Below are 16,783 nucleotides of genomic sequence, written 5' to 3'. Positions count from 1 at the left end.
TGAAGTGATCAGAAAATCGATCGGAAATCCGATCGGATCTGTCGAAGATTATCTATCGACCCATCTGTCTGATGGGAAATTGCATGGTGTGTACCAGACTTTTTCTTTTAGGCCACACAGGAGGATGATTTAAGATTCAATGCAGGATTTAATCCAGGCCTTTGCAAGCAATTAAGCAGCATCAAGAGTCAGGAAGTGATGGAGGAGATAAAGATGACAAGAAGAGGTTAGGAAATGAATGATTGGCATGAATGAGAGTTTAACATCCAATATTACCCCTTAAGCAACCTGCTTGAGAAGCCAAGTTTTTAGAGGATCTTATCAAGCTTTAATATAATTTCAGGCAGAGAAACCTGTACCATTGATAGAACTTGCCATTTACCAGGTACTCAATGACAGCAGGTAGATTCTGAAAAGTGGTGTGCCGTACGAATCTACTCATTGTGCATCTCCATAGCGAACGTCAAAGGGGATGTAGCTCAGTGGTAGAGCGCATGCTTTGCATGTATGCGGCCCCGGGTTCAATCCCCGGCATCTCCAGCTTTTCTTCTACAAACTGCTAAGGCCCCCTTCCGCTACTGGATCCCATACCGGAAGCGCCAATGTTTCCTGCTGCAGATGCTTAGTGAGGTGTCAACAATTCTGACTTTAATGCAAACTCTTATTGTTCGTGAAATAAAAGGTTCCACCTATTTTGTGGGAAAAAAATTGTCCCTTAGCCAAATGCGGATATACTGAAAAATTTTAAAAATGATCCGTAACATCACTTTCCAACTTAAACAGCTGCTAATTACCATTTTCTGCTGTAGAAGATAAAGGCCTGCTGAGGTACCACGACGCTGCTGACAGCATTGGGGGATGTAGCTCAGAGGTAGAGCGCATGCTTCGCATGTATGAGGCCCCGGGTTCAATCCCCGGCATCTCCAGCTTTTCTTCTACAAACTGCAAAGTCCCCCTTGCGCTAATGGATGCCATACCGGAAGCGCCAATGTTTCCTGTTACAGATGCTTAGTGAGGTGTCAATATTTCTGACTTTCATGCAAACGCTATGCACCTTGGAATAGAGCCAATAAAATGCACTTCAGCCTCGTACACACTATGCAATTTCCCGCCAGATAGATGGGTCGAATAGATCAGGTCCGATCGTTTTTCTGATCGATTTGCATTGAAGTGATCAGAAAATCGATCGGAAATCCGATCGGATCTGTCGAAGATTATCTATCGACCCATCTGTCTGATGGGAAATTGCATGGTGTGTACCAGACTTTTTCTTTTAGGCCACACAGGAGGATGATTTAAGATTCAATGCAGGATTTAATCCAGGCCTTTGCAAGCAATTAAGCAGCATCAAGAGTCAGGAAGTGATGGAGGAGATAAAGATGACAAGAAGAGGTTGGGAAATGAATGATTGGCATGAATGAGAGTTTAACATCCAATATTACCCCTTAAGCAACCTGCTTGAGAAGCCAAGTTTTTAGAGGATCTTATCAAGCTTTAATATAATTTCAGGCAGAGAAACCTGTACCATTGATAGAACTTGCCATTTACCAGGTACTCAATGACAGCAGGTAGATTCTGAAAAGTGGTGTTCCGTACGAATCTACTCATTGTGCATCTCCATAGCGAACGTCAAAGGGGATGTAGCTCAGTGGTAGAGCGCATGCTTTGCATGTATGAGGCCCCGGGTTCAATCCCCGGCATCTCCAGCTTTTCTTCTACAAACTGCTAAGGCCCCCTTCCGCTACTGGATCCCATACCGGAAGCGCCAATGTTTCCTGCTGCAGATGCTTAGTGAGGTGTCAACAATTCTGACTTTAATGCAAACTCTTATTGTTCGTGAAATAAAAGGTTCCACCTATTTTGTGGGAAAAAAATTGTCCCTTAGCCAAATGCGGATATACTGAAAAATTTTAAAAATGATCCGTAACATCACTTTCCAACCTAAACAGCTGCTAATTACCATTTTCTGCTGTAGGAGATAAAGGCCTGCTGAGGTACCACGACGCTGCTGACAGCATTGGGGGATGTAGCTCAGAGGTAGAGCGCATGCTTCGCATGTATGAGGCCCCGGGTTCAATCCCCGGCATCTCCAGCTTTTCTTCTACAAACTGCAAAGTCCCCCTTGCGCTAATGGATGCCATACCGGAAGCGCCAATGTTTCCTGTTACAGATGCTTAGTGAGGTGTCAATATTTCTGACTTTCATGCAAACGCTATGCACCTTGGAATAGAGCCAATAAAATGCACTTCAGCCTCGTACACACTATGCAATTTCCCGCCAGATAGATGGGTCGAATAGATCAGGTCCGATCTGATTGCCGATCGTTTTTCTGATCGATTTGCATTGAAGTGATCAGAAAATCGATCGGAAATCCGATCGGATCTGTCGAAGATTATCTATCGACCCATCTGTCTGATGGGAAATTGCATGGTGTGTACCAGACTTTTTCTTTTAGGCCACACAGGAGGATGATTTAAGATTCAATGCAGGATTTAATCCAGGCCTTTGCAAGCAATTAAGCAGCATCAAGAGTCAGGAAGTGATGGAGGAGATAAAGATGACAAGAAGAGGTTAGGAAATGAATGATTGGCATGAATGAGAGTTTAACATCCAATATTACCCCTTAAGCAACCTGCTTGAGAAGCCAAGTTTTTAGAGGATCTTATCAAGCTTTAATATAATTTCAGGCAGAGAAACCTGTACCATTGATAGAACTTGCCATTTACCAGGTACTCAATGACAGCAGGTAGATTCTGAAAAGTGGTGTGCCGTACGAATCTACTCATTGTGCATCTCCATAGCGAACGTCAAAGGGGATGTAGCTCAGTGGTAGAGCGCATGCTTTGCATGTATGCGGCCCCGGGTTCAATCCCCGGCATCTCCAGCTTTTCTTCTACAAACTGCTAAGGCCCCCTTCCGCTACTGGATCCCATACCGGAAGCGCCAATGTTTCCTGCTGCAGATGCTTAGTGAGGTGTCAACAATTCTGACTTTAATGCAAACTCTTATTGTTCGTGAAATAAAAGGTTCCACCTATTTTGTGGGAAAAAAATTGTCCCTTAGCCAAATGCGGATATACTGAAAAATTTTAAAAATGATCCGTAACATCACTTTCCAACTTAAACAGCTGCTAATTACCATTTTCTGCTGTAGGAGATAAAGGCCTGCTGAGGTACCACGACGCTGCTGACAGCATTGGGGGATGTAGCTCAGAGGTAGAGCGCATGCTTCGCATGTATGAGGCCCCGGGTTCAATCCCCGGCATCTCCAGCTTTTCTTCTACAAACTGCAAAGTCCCCCTTGCGCTAATGGATGCCATACCGGAAGCGCCAATGTTTCCTGTTACAGATGCTTAGTGAGGTGTCAATATTTCTGACTTTCATGCAAACGCTATGCACCTTGGAATAGAGCCAATAAAATGCACTTCAGCCTCGTACACACTATGCAATTTCCCGCCAGATAGATGGGTCGAATAGATCAGGTCCGATCGTTTTTCTGATCGATTTGCATTGAAGTGATCAGAAAATCGATCGGAAATCCGATCGGATCTGTCGAAGATTATCTATCGACCCATCTGTCTGATGGGAAATTGCATGGTGTGTACCAGACTTTTTCTTTTAGGCCACACAGGAGGATGATTTAAGATTCAATGCAGGATTTAATCCAGGCCTTTGCAAGCAATTAAGCAGCATCAAGAGTCAGGAAGTGATGGAGGAGATAAAGATGACAAGAAGAGGTTAGGAAATGAATGATTGGCATGAATGAGAGTTTAACATCCAATATTACCCCTTAAGCAACCTGCTTGAGAAGCCAAGTTTTTAGAGGATCTTATCAAGCTTTAATATAATTTCAGGCAGAGAAACCTGTACCATTGATAGAACTTGCCATTTACCAGGTACTCAATGACAGCAGGTAGATTCTGAAAAGTGGTGTGCCGTACGAATCTACTCATTGTGCATCTCCATAGCGAACGTCAAAGGGGATGTAGCTCAGTGGTAGAGCGCATGCTTTGCATGTATGAGGCCCCGGGTTCAATCCCCGGCATCTCCAGCTTTTCTTCTACAAACTGCTAAGGCCCCCTTCCGCTACTGGATCCCATACCGGAAGCGCCAATGTTTCCTGCTGCAGATGCTTAGTGAGGTGTCAACAATTCTGACTTTAATGCAAACTCTTATTGTTCGTGAAATAAAAGGTTCCACCTATTTTGTGGGAAAAAAATTGTCCCTTAGCCAAATGCGGATATACTGAAAAATTTTAAAAATGATCCGTAACATCACTTTCCAACCTAAACAGCTGCTAATTACCATTTTCTGCTGTAGGAGATAAAGGCCTGCTGAGGTACCACGACACTGCTGACAGCATTGGGGGATGTAGCTCAGAGGTAGAGCGCATGCTTCGCATGTATGAGGCCCCGGGTTCAATCCCCGGCATCTCCAGCTTTTCTTCTACAAACTGCAAAGTCCCCCTTGCGCTAATGGATGCCATACCGGAAGCGCCAATGTTTCCTGTTACAGATGCTTAGTGAGGTGTCAATATTTCTGACTTTCATGCAAACGCTATGCACCTTGGAATAGAGCCAATAAAATGCACTTCAGCCTCGTACACACTATGCAATTTCCCGCCAGATAGATGGGTCGAATAGATCAGGTCCGATCTGATTGCCGATCGTTTTTCTGATCGATTTGCATTGAAGTGATCAGAAAATCGATCGGAAATCCGATCGGATCTGTCGAAGATTATCTATCGACCCATCTGTCTGATGGGAAATTGCATGGTGTGTACCAGACTTTTTCTTTTAGGCCACACAGGAGGATGATTTAAGATTCAATGCAGGATTTAATCCAGGCCTTTGCAAGCAATTAAGCAGCATCAAGAGTCAGGAAGTGATGGAGGAGATAAAGATGACAAGAAGAGGTTAGGAAATGAATGATTGGCATTAATGAGAGTTTAACATCCAATATTACCCCTTAAGCAACCTGCTTGAGAAGCCAAGTTTTTAGAGGATCTTATCAAGCTTTAATATAATTTCAGGCAGAGAAACCTGTACCATTGATAGAACTTGCCATTTACCAGGTACTCAATGACAGCAGGTAGATTCTGAAAAGTGGTGTGCCGTACGAATCTACTCATTGTGCATCTCCATAGCGAACGTCAAAGGGGATGTAGCTCAGTGGTAGAGCGCATGCTTTGCATGTATGAGGCCCCGGGTTCAATCCCCGGCATCTCCAGCTTTTCTTCTACAAACTGCTAAGGCCCCCTTCCGCTACTGGATCCCATACCGGAAGCGCCAATGTTTCCTGCTGCAGATGCTTAGTGAGGTGTCAACAATTCTGACTTTAATGCAAACTCTTATTGTTCGTGAAATAAAAGGTTCCACTTATTTTGTGGGAAAAAAATTGTCCCTTAGCCAAATGCGGATATACTGAAAAATTTTAAAAATGATCCGTAACATCACTTTCCAACTTAAACAGCTGCTAATTACCATTTTCTGCTGTAGGAGATAAAGGCCTGCTGAGGTACCACGACGCTGCTGACAGCATTGGGGGATGTAGCTCAGAGGTAGAGCGCATGCTTCGCATGTATGAGGCCCCGGGTTCAATCCCTGGCATCTCCAGCTTTTCTTCTACAAACTGCAAAGTCCCCCTTGCGCTAATGGATCCCATACCGGAATGTTTCCTGTTACAGATGCTTAGTGAGGTGTCAATATTTCTGACTTTCATGCAAACGCTATGCACCTTGGAATAGAGCCAATAAAATGCACTTCAGCCTCGTACACACTATGCAATTTCCCGCCAGATAGATGGGTCGAATAGATCAGGTCCGATCTGATTTCCGATCGTTTTTCTGATCGATTTGCATTGAAGTGATCAGAAAATCGATCGGAAATCCGATCGGATCTGTCGAAGATTATCTATCGACCCATCTGTCTGATGGGAAATTGCATGGTGTGTACCAGACTTTTTCTTTTAGGCCACACAGGAGGATGATTTAAGATTCAATGCAGGATTTAATCCAGGCCTTTGCAAGCAATTAAGCAGCATCAAGAGTCAGGAAGTGATGGAGGAGATAAAGATGACAAGAAGAGGTTAGGAAATGAATGATTGGCATGAATGAGAGTTTAACATCCAATATTACCCCTTAAGCAACCTGCTTGAGAAGCCAAGTTTTTAGAGGATCTTATCAAGCTTTAATATAATTTCAGGCAGAGAAACCTGTACCATTGATAGAACTTGCCATTTACCAGGTACTCAATGACAGCAGGTAGATTCTGAAAAGTGGTGTGCCGTACGAATCTACTCATTGTGCATCTCCATAGCGAACGTCAAAGGGGATGTAGCTCAGTGGTAGAGCGCATGCTTTGCATGTATGAGGCCCTGGGTTCAATCCCCGGCATCTCCAGCTTTTCTTCTACTAACTGCTAAGGCCCCCTTCCGCTACTGGATCCCATACCGGAAGCGCCAATGTTTCCTGCTGCAGATGCTTAGTGAGGTGTCAACAATTCTGACTTTAATGCAAACTCTTATTGTTCGTGAAATGAAAGGTTCCACCTATTTTGTGGAAAAAAAATTGTCCCTTAGCCAAATGCGGATATACTGAAAAATTTAAAAAATGATCCGTAACATCACTTTCCAACTTAAACAGCTGCTAATTACCATTTTCTGCTGTAGGAGATAAAGGCCTGCTGAGGTACCACGACACTGCTGACAGCATTGGGGGATGTAGCTCAGAGGTAGAGCGCATGCTTTGCATGTATGAGGCCCCGGGTTCAATCCCTGGCATCTCCAGCTTTTCTTCTACAAACTGCAAAGTCCCCCTTGCGCTAATGGATCCCATACCGGAAGCGCCAATGTTTCCTGTTACAGATGCTGAGTGAGGTGTCAATATTTCTGACTTTCATGCAAACGCTATGCACCTTGGAATAGAGCCAATAAAATGCACTTCAGCCTCGTACACACTATGCAATTTCCCGCCAGATAGATGGGTCGAATAGATCAGGTCCGATCTGATTGCCGATCGTTTTTCTGATCGATTTGCATTGAAGTGATCAGAAAATCGATCGGAAATCCGATCGGATCTGTCGAAGATTATCTATCGACCCATCTGTCTGATGGGAAATTGCATGGTGTGTACCAGACTTTTTCTTTTAGGCCACACAGGAGGATGATTTAAGATTCAATGCAGGATTTAATCCAGGCCTTTGCAAGCAATTAAGCAGCATCAAGAGTCAGGAAGTGATGGAGGAGATAAAGATGACAAGAAGAGGTTAGGAAATGAATGATTGGCATGAATGAGAGTTTAACATCCAATATTACCCCTTAAGCAACCTGCTTGAGAAGCCAAGTTTTTAGAGGATCTTATCAAGCTTTAATATAATTTCAGGCAGAGAAACCTGTACCATTGATAGAACTTGCCATTTACCAGGTACTCAATGACAGCAGGTAGATTCTGAAAAGTGGTGTGCCGTACGAATCTACTCATTGTGCATCTCCATAGCGAACGTCAAAGGGGATGTAGCTCAGTGGTAGAGCGCATGCTTTGCATGTATGAGGCCCTGGGTTCAATCCCCGGCATCTCCAGCTTTTCTTCTACTAACTGCTAAGGCCCCCTTCCGCTACTGGATCCCATACCGGAAGCGCCAATGTTTCCTGCTGCAGATGCTTAGTGAGGTGTCAACAATTCTGACTTTAATGCAAACTCTTATTGTTCGTGAAATGAAAGGTTCCACCTATTTTGTGGGAAAAAAAATTATCCCTTAGCCAAATGCGGATATACTGAAAAATTTTAAAAATGATCCGTAACATCACTTTCCAACTTAAACAGCTGCTAATTACCATTTTCTGCTGTAGGAGATAAAGGCCTGCTGAGGTACCACGACACTGCTGACAGCATTGGGGGATGTAGCTCAGAGGTAGAGCGCATGCTTCGCATGTATGAGGCCCCGGGTTCAATCCCTGGCATCTCCAGCTTTTCTTCTACAAACTGCAAAGTCCCCCTTGCGCTAATGGATCCCATACCGGAAGCGCCAATGTTTCCTGTTACAGATGCTTAGTGAGGTGTCAATATTTCTGACTTTCATGCAAACGCTATGCACCTTGGAATAGAGCCAATAAAATGCACTTCAGCCTCGTACACACTATGCAATTTCCCGCCAGATAGATGGGTCGAATAGATCAGGTCCGATCTGATTGCCGATCGTTTTTCTGATCGATTTGCATTGAAGTGATCAGAAAATCAATCGGAAATCCGATCGGATCTGTCGAAGATTATCTATCGACCCATCTGTCTGATGGGAAATTGCATGGTGTGTACCAGACTTTTTCTTTTAGGCCACACAGGAGGATGATTTAAGATTCAATGCAGGATTTAATCCAGGCCTTTGCAAGCAATTAAGCAGCATCAAGAGTCAGGAAGTGATGGAGGAGATAAAGATGACAAGAAGAGGTTAGGAAATGAATGATTGGCATGAATGAGAGTTTAACATCCAATATTACCCCTTAAGCAACCTGCTTGAGAAGCCAAGTTTTTAGAGGATCTTATCAAGCTTTAATATAATTTCAGGCAGAGAAACCTGTACCATTGATAGAACTTGCCATTTACCAGGTACTCAATGACAGCAGGTAGATTCTGAAAAGTGGTGTGCCGTACGAATCTACTCATTGTGCATCTCCATAGTGAACGTCAAAGGGGATGTAGCTCAGTGGTAGAGTGCATGCTTTGCATGTATGAGGCCCCGGGTTCAATCCCCGGCATCTCCAGCTTTTCTTCTACAAACTGCTAAGGCCCCCTTCCGCTACTGGATCCCATACCGGAAGCGCCAATGTTTCCTGCTGCAGATGCTTAGTGAGGTGTCAACAATTCTGACTTTAATGCAAACTCTTATTGTTCGTGAAATAAAAGGTTCCACCTATTTTGTGGGAAAAAAATTGTCCCTTAGCCAAATGCGGATATACTGAAAAATTTTAAAAATGATCCGTAACATCACTTTCCAACTTAAACAGCTGCTAATTACCATTTTCTGCTGTAGGAGATAAAGGCCTGCTGAGGTACCACGACGCTGCTGACAGCATTGGGGGATGTAGCTCAGAGGTAGAGCGCATGCTTCGCATGTATCAGGCCCCGGGTTCAATCCCCAGCATCTCCAGCTTTTCTTCTACAAACTGCAAAGTCCCCCTTGCGCTAATGGATGCCATACCGGAAGCGGCAATGTTTCCTGTTACAGATGCTTAGTGAGGTGTCAATATTTCTGACTTTCATGCAAACGCTATGCACCTTGGAATAGAGCCAATAAAATGCACTTCAGCCTCGTACACACTATGCAATTTCCCGCCAGATAGATGGGTCGAATAGATCAGGTCCGATCTGATTGCCGATCGTTTTTCTGATCGATTTGCATTGAAGTGATCAGAAAATCGATCGGAAATCCGATCGGATCTGTCGAAGATTATCTATCGACCCATCTGTCTGATGGGAAATTGCATGGTGTGTACCAGACTTTTTCTTTTAGGCCACACAGGAGGATGATTTAAGATTCAATGCAGGATTTAATCCAGGCCTTTGCAAGCAATTAAGCAGCATCAAGAGTCAGGAAGTGATGGAGGAGATAAAGATGACAAGAAGAGGTTAGGAAATGAATGATTGGCATGAATGAGAGTTTAACATCCAATATTACCCCTTAAGCAACCTGCTTGAGAAGCCAAGTTTTTAGAGGATCTTATCAAGCTTTAATATAATTTCAGGCAGAGAAACCTGTACCATTGATAGAACTTGCCATTTACCAGGTACTCAATGACAGCAGGTAGATTCTGAAAAGTGGTGTGCCGTACGAATCTACTCATTGTGCATCTCCATAGCGAACGTCAAAGGGGATGTAGCTCAGTGGTAGAGCGCATGCTTTGCATGTATGAGGCCCCGGGTTCAATCCCTGGCATCTCCAGCTTTTCTTCTACTAACTGCTAAGGCCCCCTTCCGCTACTGGATCCCATACCGGAAGCGCCAATGTTTCCTGCTGCAGATGCTTAGTGAGGTGTCAACAATTCTGACTTTAATGCAAACTCTTATTGTTCGTGAAATAAAAGGTTCCACCTATTTTGTGGGAAAAAAAATTGTCCCTTAGCCAAATGCGGATATACTGAAAAATTTTAAAAATGATCCGTAACATCACTTTCCAACTTAAACAGCTGCTAATTACCATTTTCTGCTGTAGGAGATAAAGGCCTGCTGAGGTACCACGACACTGCTGACAGCATTGGGGGATGTAGCTCAGAGGTAAAGCGCATGCTTCGCATGTATCAGGCCCCGGGTTCAATCCCTGGCATCTCCAGCTTTTCTTCTACAAACTGCAAAGTCCCCCTTGCGCTAATGGATCCCATACCGGAAGCGCCAATGTTTCCTGTTACAGATGCTTAGTGAGGTGTCAATATTTCTGACTTTCATGCAAACGCTATGCACCTTGGAATAGAGCCAATAAAATGCACTTCAGCCTCGTACACACTATGCAATTTCCCGCCAGATAGATGGGTCGAATAGATCAGGTCCGATCTGATTTCCGATCGTTTTTCTGATCGATTTGCATTGAAGTGATCAGAAAATCGATCGGAAATCCGATCGGATCTGTCGAAGATTATCTATCGACCCATCTGTCTGATGGGAAATTGCATGGTGTGTACCAGACTTTTTCTTTTAGGCCACACAGGAGGATGATTTAAGATTCAATGCAGGATTTAATCCAGGCCTTTGCAAGCAATTAAGCAGCATCAAGAGTCAGGAAGTGATGGAGGAGATAAAGATGACAAGAAGAGGTTAGGAAATGAATGATTGGCATGAATGAGAGTTTAACATCCAATATTACCCCTTAAGCAACCTGCTTGAGAAGCCAAGTTTTTAGAGGATCTTATCAAGCTTTAATATAATTTCAGGCAGAGAAACCTGTACCATTGATAGAACTTGCCATTTACCAGGTACTCAATGACAGCAGGTAGATTCTGAAAAGTGGTGTGCCGTACGAATCTACTCATTGTGCATCTCCATAGCGAACGTCAAAGGGGATGTAGCTCAGTGGTAGAGCGCATGCTTTGCATGTATGAGGCCCCGGGTTCAATCCCCGGCATCTCCAGCTTTTCTTCTACTAACTGCTAAGGCCCCCTTCCGCTACTGGATCCCATACCGGAAGCGCCAATGTTTCCTGCTGCAGATGCTTAGTGAGGTGTCAACAATTCTGACTTTAATGCAAACTCTTATTGTTCGTGAAATGAAAGGTTCCACCTATTTTGTGGAAAAAAAATTGTCCCTTAGCCAAATGCGGATATACTGAAAAATTTAAAAAATGATCCGTAACATCACTTTCCAACTTAAACAGCTGCTAATTACCATTTTCTGCTGTAGGAGATAAAGGCCTGCTGAGGTACCACGACACTGCTGACAGCATTGGGGGATGTAGCTCAGAGGTAGAGCGCATGCTTTGCATGTATGAGGCCCCGGGTTCAATCCCCGGCATCTCCAGCTTTTCTTCTACAAACTGCAAAGTCCCCCTTGCGCTAATGGATCCCATACCGGAAGCGCCAATGTTTCCTGTTACAGATGCTGAGTGAGGTGTCAATATTTCTGACTTTCATGCAAACGCTATGCACCTTGGAATAGAGCCAATAAAATGCACTTCAGCCTCGTACACACTATGCAATTTCCCGCCAGATAGATGGGTCGAATAGATCAGGTCCGATCTGATTGCCGATCGTTTTTCTGATCGATTTGCATTGAAGTGATCAGAAAATCGATCGGAAATCCGATCGGATCTGTCGAAGATTATCTATCGACCCATCTGTCTGATGGGAAATTGCATGGTGTGTACCAGACTTTTTCTTTTAGGCCACACAGGAGGATGATTTAAGATTCAATGCAGGATTTAATCCAGGCCTTTGCAAGCAATTAAGCAGCATCAAGAGTCAGGAAGTGATGGAGGAGATAAAGATGACAAGAAGAGGTTAGGAAATGAATGATTGGCATGAATGAGAGTTTAACATCCAATATTACCCCTTAAGCAACCTGCTTGAGAAGCCAAGTTTTTAGAGGATCTTATCAAGCTTTAATATAATTTCAGGCAGAGAAACCTGTACCATTGATAGAACTTGCCATTTACCAGGTACTCAATGACAGCAGGTAGATTCTGAAAAGTGGTGTGCCGTACGAATCTACTCATTGTGCATCTCCATAGCGAACGTCAAAGGGGATGTAGCTCAGTGGTAGAGCGCATGCTTTGCATGTATGAGGCCCCGGGTTCAATCCCCGGCATCTCCAGCTTTTCTTCTACTAACTGCTAAGGCCCCCTTCCGCTACTGGATCCCATACCGGAAGCGCCAATGTTTCCTGCTGCAGATGCTTAGTGAGGTGTCAACAATTCTGACTTTAATGCAAACTCTTATTGTTCGTGAAATAAAAGGTTCCACCTATTTTGTGGGAAAAAAAATTGTCCCTTAGCCAAATGCGGATATACTGAAAAATTTTAAAAATGATCCGTAACATCACTTTCCAACTTAAACAGCTGCTAATTACCATTTTCTGCTGTAGGAGATAAAGGCCTGCTGAGGTACCACGACACTGCTGACAGCATTGGGGGATGTAGCTCAGAGGTAGAGCGCATGCTTCGCATGTATGAGGCCCCGGGTTCAATCCCTGGCATCTCCAGCTTTTCTTCTACAAACTGCAAAGTCCCCCTTGCGCTAATGGATCCCATACCGGAAGCGCCAATGTTTCCTGTTACAGATGCTTAGTGAGGTGTCAATATTTCTGACTTTCATGCAAACGCTATGCACCTTGGAATAGAGCCAATAAAATGCACTTCAGCCTCGTACACACTATGCAATTTCCCGCCAGATAGATGGGTCGAATAGATCAGGTCCGATCTGATTTCCGATCGTTTTTCTGATCGATTTGCATTGAAGTGATCAGAAAATCGATCGGAAATCCGATCGGATCTGTCGAAGATTATCTATCGACCCATCTGTCTGATGGGAAATTGCATGGTGTGTACCAGACTTTTTCTTTTAGGCCACACAGGAGGATGATTTAAGATTCAATGCAGGATTTAATCCAGGCCTTTGCAAGCAATTAAGCAGCATCAAGAGTCAGGAAGTGATGGAGGAGATAAAGATGACAAGAAGAGGTTAGGAAATGAATGATTGGCATGAATGAGAGTTTAACATCCAATATTACCCCTTAAGCAACCTGCTTGAGAAGCCAAGTTTTTAGAGGATCTTATCAAGCTTTAATATAATTTCAGGCAGAGAAACCTGTACCATTGATAGAACTTGCCATTTACCAGGTACTCAATGACAGCAGGTAGATTCTGAAAAGTGGTGTGCCGTACGAATCTACTCATTGTGCATCTCCATAGCGAACGTCAAAGGGGATGTAGCTCAGTGGTAGAGCGCATGCTTTGCATGTATGAGGCCCCGGGTTCAATCCCCGGCATCTCCAGCTTTTCTTCTACTAACTGCTAAGGCCCCCTTCCGCTACTGGATCCCATACCGGAAGCGCCAATGTTTCCTGCTGCAGATGCTTAGTGAGGTGTCAACAATTCTGACTTTAATGCAAACTCTTATTGTTCGTGAAATGAAAGGTTCCACCTATTTTGTGGAAAAAAAATTGTCCCTTAGCCAAATGCGGATATACTGAAAAATTTAAAAAATGATCCGTAACATCACTTTCCAACTTAAACAGCTGCTAATTACCATTTTCTGCTGTAGGAGATAAAGGCCTGCTGAGGTACCACGACACTGCTGACAGCATTGGGGGATGTAGCTCAGAGGTAGAGCGCATGCTTTGCATGTATGAGGCCCCGGGTTCAATCCCCGGCATCTCCAGCTTTTCTTCTACAAACTGCAAAGTCCCCCTTGCGCTAATGGATCCCATACCGGAAGCGCCAATGTTTCCTGTTACAGATGCTGAGTGAGGTGTCAATATTTCTGACTTTCATGCAAACGCTATGCACCTTGGAATAGAGCCAATAAAATGCACTTCAGCCTCGTACACACTATGCAATTTCCCGCCAGATAGATGGGTCGAATAGATCAGGTCCGATCTGATTGCCGATCGTTTTTCTGATCGATTTGCATTGAAGTGATCAGAAAATCGATCGGAAATCCGATCGGATCTGTCGAAGATTATCTATCGACCCATCTGTCTGATGGGAAATTGCATGGTGTGTACCAGACTTTTTCTTTTAGGCCACACAGGAGGATGATTTAAGATTCAATGCAGGATTTAATCCAGGCCTTTGCAAGCAATTAAGCAGCATCAAGAGTCAGGAAGTGATGGAGGAGATAAAGATGACAAGAAGAGGTTAGGAAATGAATGATTGGCATGAATGAGAGTTTAACATCCAATATTACCCCTTAAGCAACCTGCTTGAGAAGCCAAGTTTTTAGAGGATCTTATCAAGCTTTAATATAATTTCAGGCAGAGAAACCTGTACCATTGATAGAACTTGCCATTTACCAGGTACTCAATGACAGCAGGTAGATTCTGAAAAGTGGTGTGCCGTACGAATCTACTCATTGTGCATCTCCATAGCGAACGTCAAAGGGGATGTAGCTCAGTGGTAGAGCGCATGCTTTGCATGTATGAGGCCCCGGGTTCAATCCCCGGCATCTCCAGCTTTTCTTCTACTAACTGCTAAGGCCCCCTTCCGCTACTGGATCCCATACCGGAAGCGCCAATGTTTTCTGCTGCAGATGCTTAGTGAGGTGTCAACAATTCTGACTTTAATGCAAACTCTTATTGTTCGTGAAATTAAAGGTTCCACCTATTTTGTGGGAAAAAAAATTGTCCCTTAGCCAAATGCGGATATACTGAAAAATTTTAAAAATGATCCGTAACATCACTTTCCAACTTAAACAGCTGCTAATTACCATTTTCTGCTGTAGGAGATAAAGGCCTGCTGAGGTACCACGACGCTGCTGACAGCATTGGGGGATGTAGCTCAGAGGTAGAGCGCATGCTTCGCATGTATGAGGCCCCGGGTTCAATCCCTGGCATCTCCAGCTTTTCTTCTACAAACTGCAAAGTCCCCCTTGCGCTAATGGATCCCATACCGGAAGCGCCAATGTTTCCTGTTACAGATGCTTAGTGAGGTGTCAATATTTCTGACTTTCATGCAAACGCTATGCACCTTGGAATAGAGCCAATAAAATGCACTTCAGCCTCGTACACACTATGCAATTTCCCGCCAGATAGATGGGTCGAATAGATCAGGTCCGATCTGATTTCCGATCGTTTTTCTGATCGATTTGCATTGAAGTGATCAGAAAATCGATCGGAAATCCGATCGGATCTGTCGAAGATTATCTATCGACCCATCTGTCTGATGGGAAATTGCATGGTGTGTACCAGACTTTTTCTTTTAGGCCACACAGGAGGATGATTTAAGATTCAATGCAGGATTTAATCCAGGCCTTTGCAAGCAATTAAGCAGCATCAAGAGTCAGGAAGTGATGGAGGAGATAAAGATGACAAGAAGAGGTTAGGAAATGAATGATTGGCATGAATGAGAGTTTAACATCCAATATTACCCCTTAAGCAACCTCCTTGAGAAGCCAAGTTTTTAGAGGATCTTATCAAGCTTTAATATAATTTCAGGCAGAGAAACCTGTACCATTGATAGAACTTGCCATTTACCAGGTACTCAATAACAGCAGGTAGATTCTGAAAAGTGGTGTGCCGTACGAATCTACTCATTGTGCATCTCCATAGCGAACGTCAAAGGGGATGTAGCTCAGTGGTAGAGCGCATGCTTTGCATGTATGAGGCCCCGGGTTCAATCCCCGGCATCTCCAGCTTTTCTTCTACAAACTGCTAAGGCCCCCTTCCGCTACTGGATCCCATACCGGAAGCGCCAATGTTTCCTGCTGCAGATGCTTAGTGAGGTGTCAACAATTCTGACTTTAATGCAAACTCTTATTGTTCGTGAAATAAAAGGTTCCACCTATTTTGTGGGAAAAAAATTGTCCCTTAGCCAAATGCGGATATACTGAAAAATTTTAAAAATGATCCGTAACATCACTTTCCAACTTAAACAGCTGCTAATTACCATTTTCTGCTGTAGGAGATAAAGGCCTGCTGAGGTACCACGACGCTGCTGACAGCATTGGGGGATGTAGCTCAGAGGTAGAGCGCATGCTTCGCATGTATGAGGCCCCGGGTTCAATCCCCGGCATCTCCAGCTTTTCTTCTACAAACTGCAAAGTCCCCCTTGCGCTAATGGATGCCATACCGGAAGCGCCAATGTTTCCTGTTACAGATGCTTAGTGAGGTGTCAATATTTCTGACTTTCATGCAAACGCTATGCACCTTGGAATAGAGCCAATAAAATGCACTTCAGCCTCGTACACACTATGCAATTTCCCGCCAGATAGATGGGTCGAATAGATCAGGTCCGATCTGATTGCCGATCGTTTTTCTGATCGATTTGCATTGAAGTGATCAGAAAATCGATCGGAAATCCGATCGGATCTGTCGAAGATTATCTATCGACCCATCTGTCTGATGGGAAATTGCATGGTGTGTACTAGTGTTGGGCGAACATCTAGATGTTCGGGTTCGGGCCGAACAGGCCGAACATGGCCGCGATGTTCGGGTGTTCGACCCGAACTCCGAACATAATGGAAGTCAATGGGGACCCGAACTTTTGTGGTTTGTAAAGCCTCCTTACATGCTACATACCCCAAATTTACAGGGTATGTGCACCTTGGGAGTGGGTACAAGAGGAAAAAAAATTTAGCAAAAAGAGCTT

The 16,783-nt window shown here is 44.0% G+C and overlaps 26 non-coding genes across 26 annotated transcripts; all 26 read left to right on the top strand.

Moving 5' to 3' along the window:
- Nucleotides 1-468: 468 nt before the first annotated feature.
- Nucleotides 469-540, top strand: TRNAA-UGC (transfer RNA alanine (anticodon UGC)). Its single transcript has one exon. It is a non-coding gene; the product is annotated as a tRNA-Ala (tRNA).
- Nucleotides 541-854: 314 nt separating this feature from the next.
- Nucleotides 855-926, top strand: TRNAA-CGC (transfer RNA alanine (anticodon CGC)). The gene has a single exon. It is a non-coding gene; the product is annotated as a tRNA-Ala (tRNA).
- A 708-nt stretch (nt 927-1,634) lies between these two features.
- TRNAA-UGC (transfer RNA alanine (anticodon UGC)) lies at nt 1,635-1,706 on the top strand. Its single transcript has one exon. It is a non-coding gene; the product is annotated as a tRNA-Ala (tRNA).
- Nucleotides 1,707-2,020: 314 nt separating this feature from the next.
- On the top strand, nt 2,021-2,092 carry TRNAA-CGC (transfer RNA alanine (anticodon CGC)). Its single transcript has one exon. It is a non-coding gene; the product is annotated as a tRNA-Ala (tRNA).
- A 720-nt stretch (nt 2,093-2,812) lies between these two features.
- On the top strand, nt 2,813-2,884 carry TRNAA-UGC (transfer RNA alanine (anticodon UGC)). Its single transcript has one exon. It is a non-coding gene; the product is annotated as a tRNA-Ala (tRNA).
- A 314-nt stretch (nt 2,885-3,198) lies between these two features.
- On the top strand, nt 3,199-3,270 carry TRNAA-CGC (transfer RNA alanine (anticodon CGC)). Its single transcript has one exon. It is a non-coding gene; the product is annotated as a tRNA-Ala (tRNA).
- Nucleotides 3,271-3,978: 708 nt separating this feature from the next.
- TRNAA-UGC (transfer RNA alanine (anticodon UGC)) lies at nt 3,979-4,050 on the top strand. The gene has a single exon. It is a non-coding gene; the product is annotated as a tRNA-Ala (tRNA).
- A 314-nt stretch (nt 4,051-4,364) lies between these two features.
- On the top strand, nt 4,365-4,436 carry TRNAA-CGC (transfer RNA alanine (anticodon CGC)). The gene has a single exon. It is a non-coding gene; the product is annotated as a tRNA-Ala (tRNA).
- Nucleotides 4,437-5,156: 720 nt separating this feature from the next.
- Nucleotides 5,157-5,228, top strand: TRNAA-UGC (transfer RNA alanine (anticodon UGC)). The gene has a single exon. It is a non-coding gene; the product is annotated as a tRNA-Ala (tRNA).
- Nucleotides 5,229-5,542: 314 nt separating this feature from the next.
- On the top strand, nt 5,543-5,614 carry TRNAA-CGC (transfer RNA alanine (anticodon CGC)). Its single transcript has one exon. It is a non-coding gene; the product is annotated as a tRNA-Ala (tRNA).
- Nucleotides 5,615-6,327: 713 nt separating this feature from the next.
- Nucleotides 6,328-6,399, top strand: TRNAA-UGC (transfer RNA alanine (anticodon UGC)). Its single transcript has one exon. It is a non-coding gene; the product is annotated as a tRNA-Ala (tRNA).
- Nucleotides 6,400-6,713: 314 nt separating this feature from the next.
- Nucleotides 6,714-6,785, top strand: TRNAA-UGC (transfer RNA alanine (anticodon UGC)). Its single transcript has one exon. It is a non-coding gene; the product is annotated as a tRNA-Ala (tRNA).
- Nucleotides 6,786-7,505: 720 nt separating this feature from the next.
- On the top strand, nt 7,506-7,577 carry TRNAA-UGC (transfer RNA alanine (anticodon UGC)). Its single transcript has one exon. It is a non-coding gene; the product is annotated as a tRNA-Ala (tRNA).
- A 315-nt stretch (nt 7,578-7,892) lies between these two features.
- On the top strand, nt 7,893-7,964 carry TRNAA-CGC (transfer RNA alanine (anticodon CGC)). The gene has a single exon. It is a non-coding gene; the product is annotated as a tRNA-Ala (tRNA).
- A 720-nt stretch (nt 7,965-8,684) lies between these two features.
- TRNAA-UGC (transfer RNA alanine (anticodon UGC)) lies at nt 8,685-8,756 on the top strand. Its single transcript has one exon. It is a non-coding gene; the product is annotated as a tRNA-Ala (tRNA).
- A 1,106-nt stretch (nt 8,757-9,862) lies between these two features.
- TRNAA-UGC (transfer RNA alanine (anticodon UGC)) lies at nt 9,863-9,934 on the top strand. Its single transcript has one exon. It is a non-coding gene; the product is annotated as a tRNA-Ala (tRNA).
- A 1,107-nt stretch (nt 9,935-11,041) lies between these two features.
- On the top strand, nt 11,042-11,113 carry TRNAA-UGC (transfer RNA alanine (anticodon UGC)). Its single transcript has one exon. It is a non-coding gene; the product is annotated as a tRNA-Ala (tRNA).
- Nucleotides 11,114-11,427: 314 nt separating this feature from the next.
- TRNAA-UGC (transfer RNA alanine (anticodon UGC)) lies at nt 11,428-11,499 on the top strand. Its single transcript has one exon. It is a non-coding gene; the product is annotated as a tRNA-Ala (tRNA).
- A 720-nt stretch (nt 11,500-12,219) lies between these two features.
- On the top strand, nt 12,220-12,291 carry TRNAA-UGC (transfer RNA alanine (anticodon UGC)). Its single transcript has one exon. It is a non-coding gene; the product is annotated as a tRNA-Ala (tRNA).
- A 315-nt stretch (nt 12,292-12,606) lies between these two features.
- Nucleotides 12,607-12,678, top strand: TRNAA-CGC (transfer RNA alanine (anticodon CGC)). The gene has a single exon. It is a non-coding gene; the product is annotated as a tRNA-Ala (tRNA).
- Nucleotides 12,679-13,398: 720 nt separating this feature from the next.
- TRNAA-UGC (transfer RNA alanine (anticodon UGC)) lies at nt 13,399-13,470 on the top strand. Its single transcript has one exon. It is a non-coding gene; the product is annotated as a tRNA-Ala (tRNA).
- Nucleotides 13,471-13,784: 314 nt separating this feature from the next.
- TRNAA-UGC (transfer RNA alanine (anticodon UGC)) lies at nt 13,785-13,856 on the top strand. Its single transcript has one exon. It is a non-coding gene; the product is annotated as a tRNA-Ala (tRNA).
- A 720-nt stretch (nt 13,857-14,576) lies between these two features.
- TRNAA-UGC (transfer RNA alanine (anticodon UGC)) lies at nt 14,577-14,648 on the top strand. Its single transcript has one exon. It is a non-coding gene; the product is annotated as a tRNA-Ala (tRNA).
- A 315-nt stretch (nt 14,649-14,963) lies between these two features.
- TRNAA-CGC (transfer RNA alanine (anticodon CGC)) lies at nt 14,964-15,035 on the top strand. The gene has a single exon. It is a non-coding gene; the product is annotated as a tRNA-Ala (tRNA).
- Nucleotides 15,036-15,755: 720 nt separating this feature from the next.
- TRNAA-UGC (transfer RNA alanine (anticodon UGC)) lies at nt 15,756-15,827 on the top strand. The gene has a single exon. It is a non-coding gene; the product is annotated as a tRNA-Ala (tRNA).
- A 314-nt stretch (nt 15,828-16,141) lies between these two features.
- TRNAA-CGC (transfer RNA alanine (anticodon CGC)) lies at nt 16,142-16,213 on the top strand. Its single transcript has one exon. It is a non-coding gene; the product is annotated as a tRNA-Ala (tRNA).
- The last annotated feature ends 570 nt before the right edge of the window (nt 16,214-16,783 follow it).

This window comes from Hyperolius riggenbachi, chromosome 4 (genome assembly GCF_040937935.1).
Source record: "Hyperolius riggenbachi isolate aHypRig1 chromosome 4, aHypRig1.pri, whole genome shotgun sequence".
NCBI lineage: Eukaryota > Metazoa > Chordata > Amphibia > Anura > Hyperoliidae > Hyperolius > Hyperolius riggenbachi.
The sequence above is the reverse complement of the archived record's forward strand: the minus strand, read 5'-3'. Positions and strand labels throughout refer to the sequence as shown.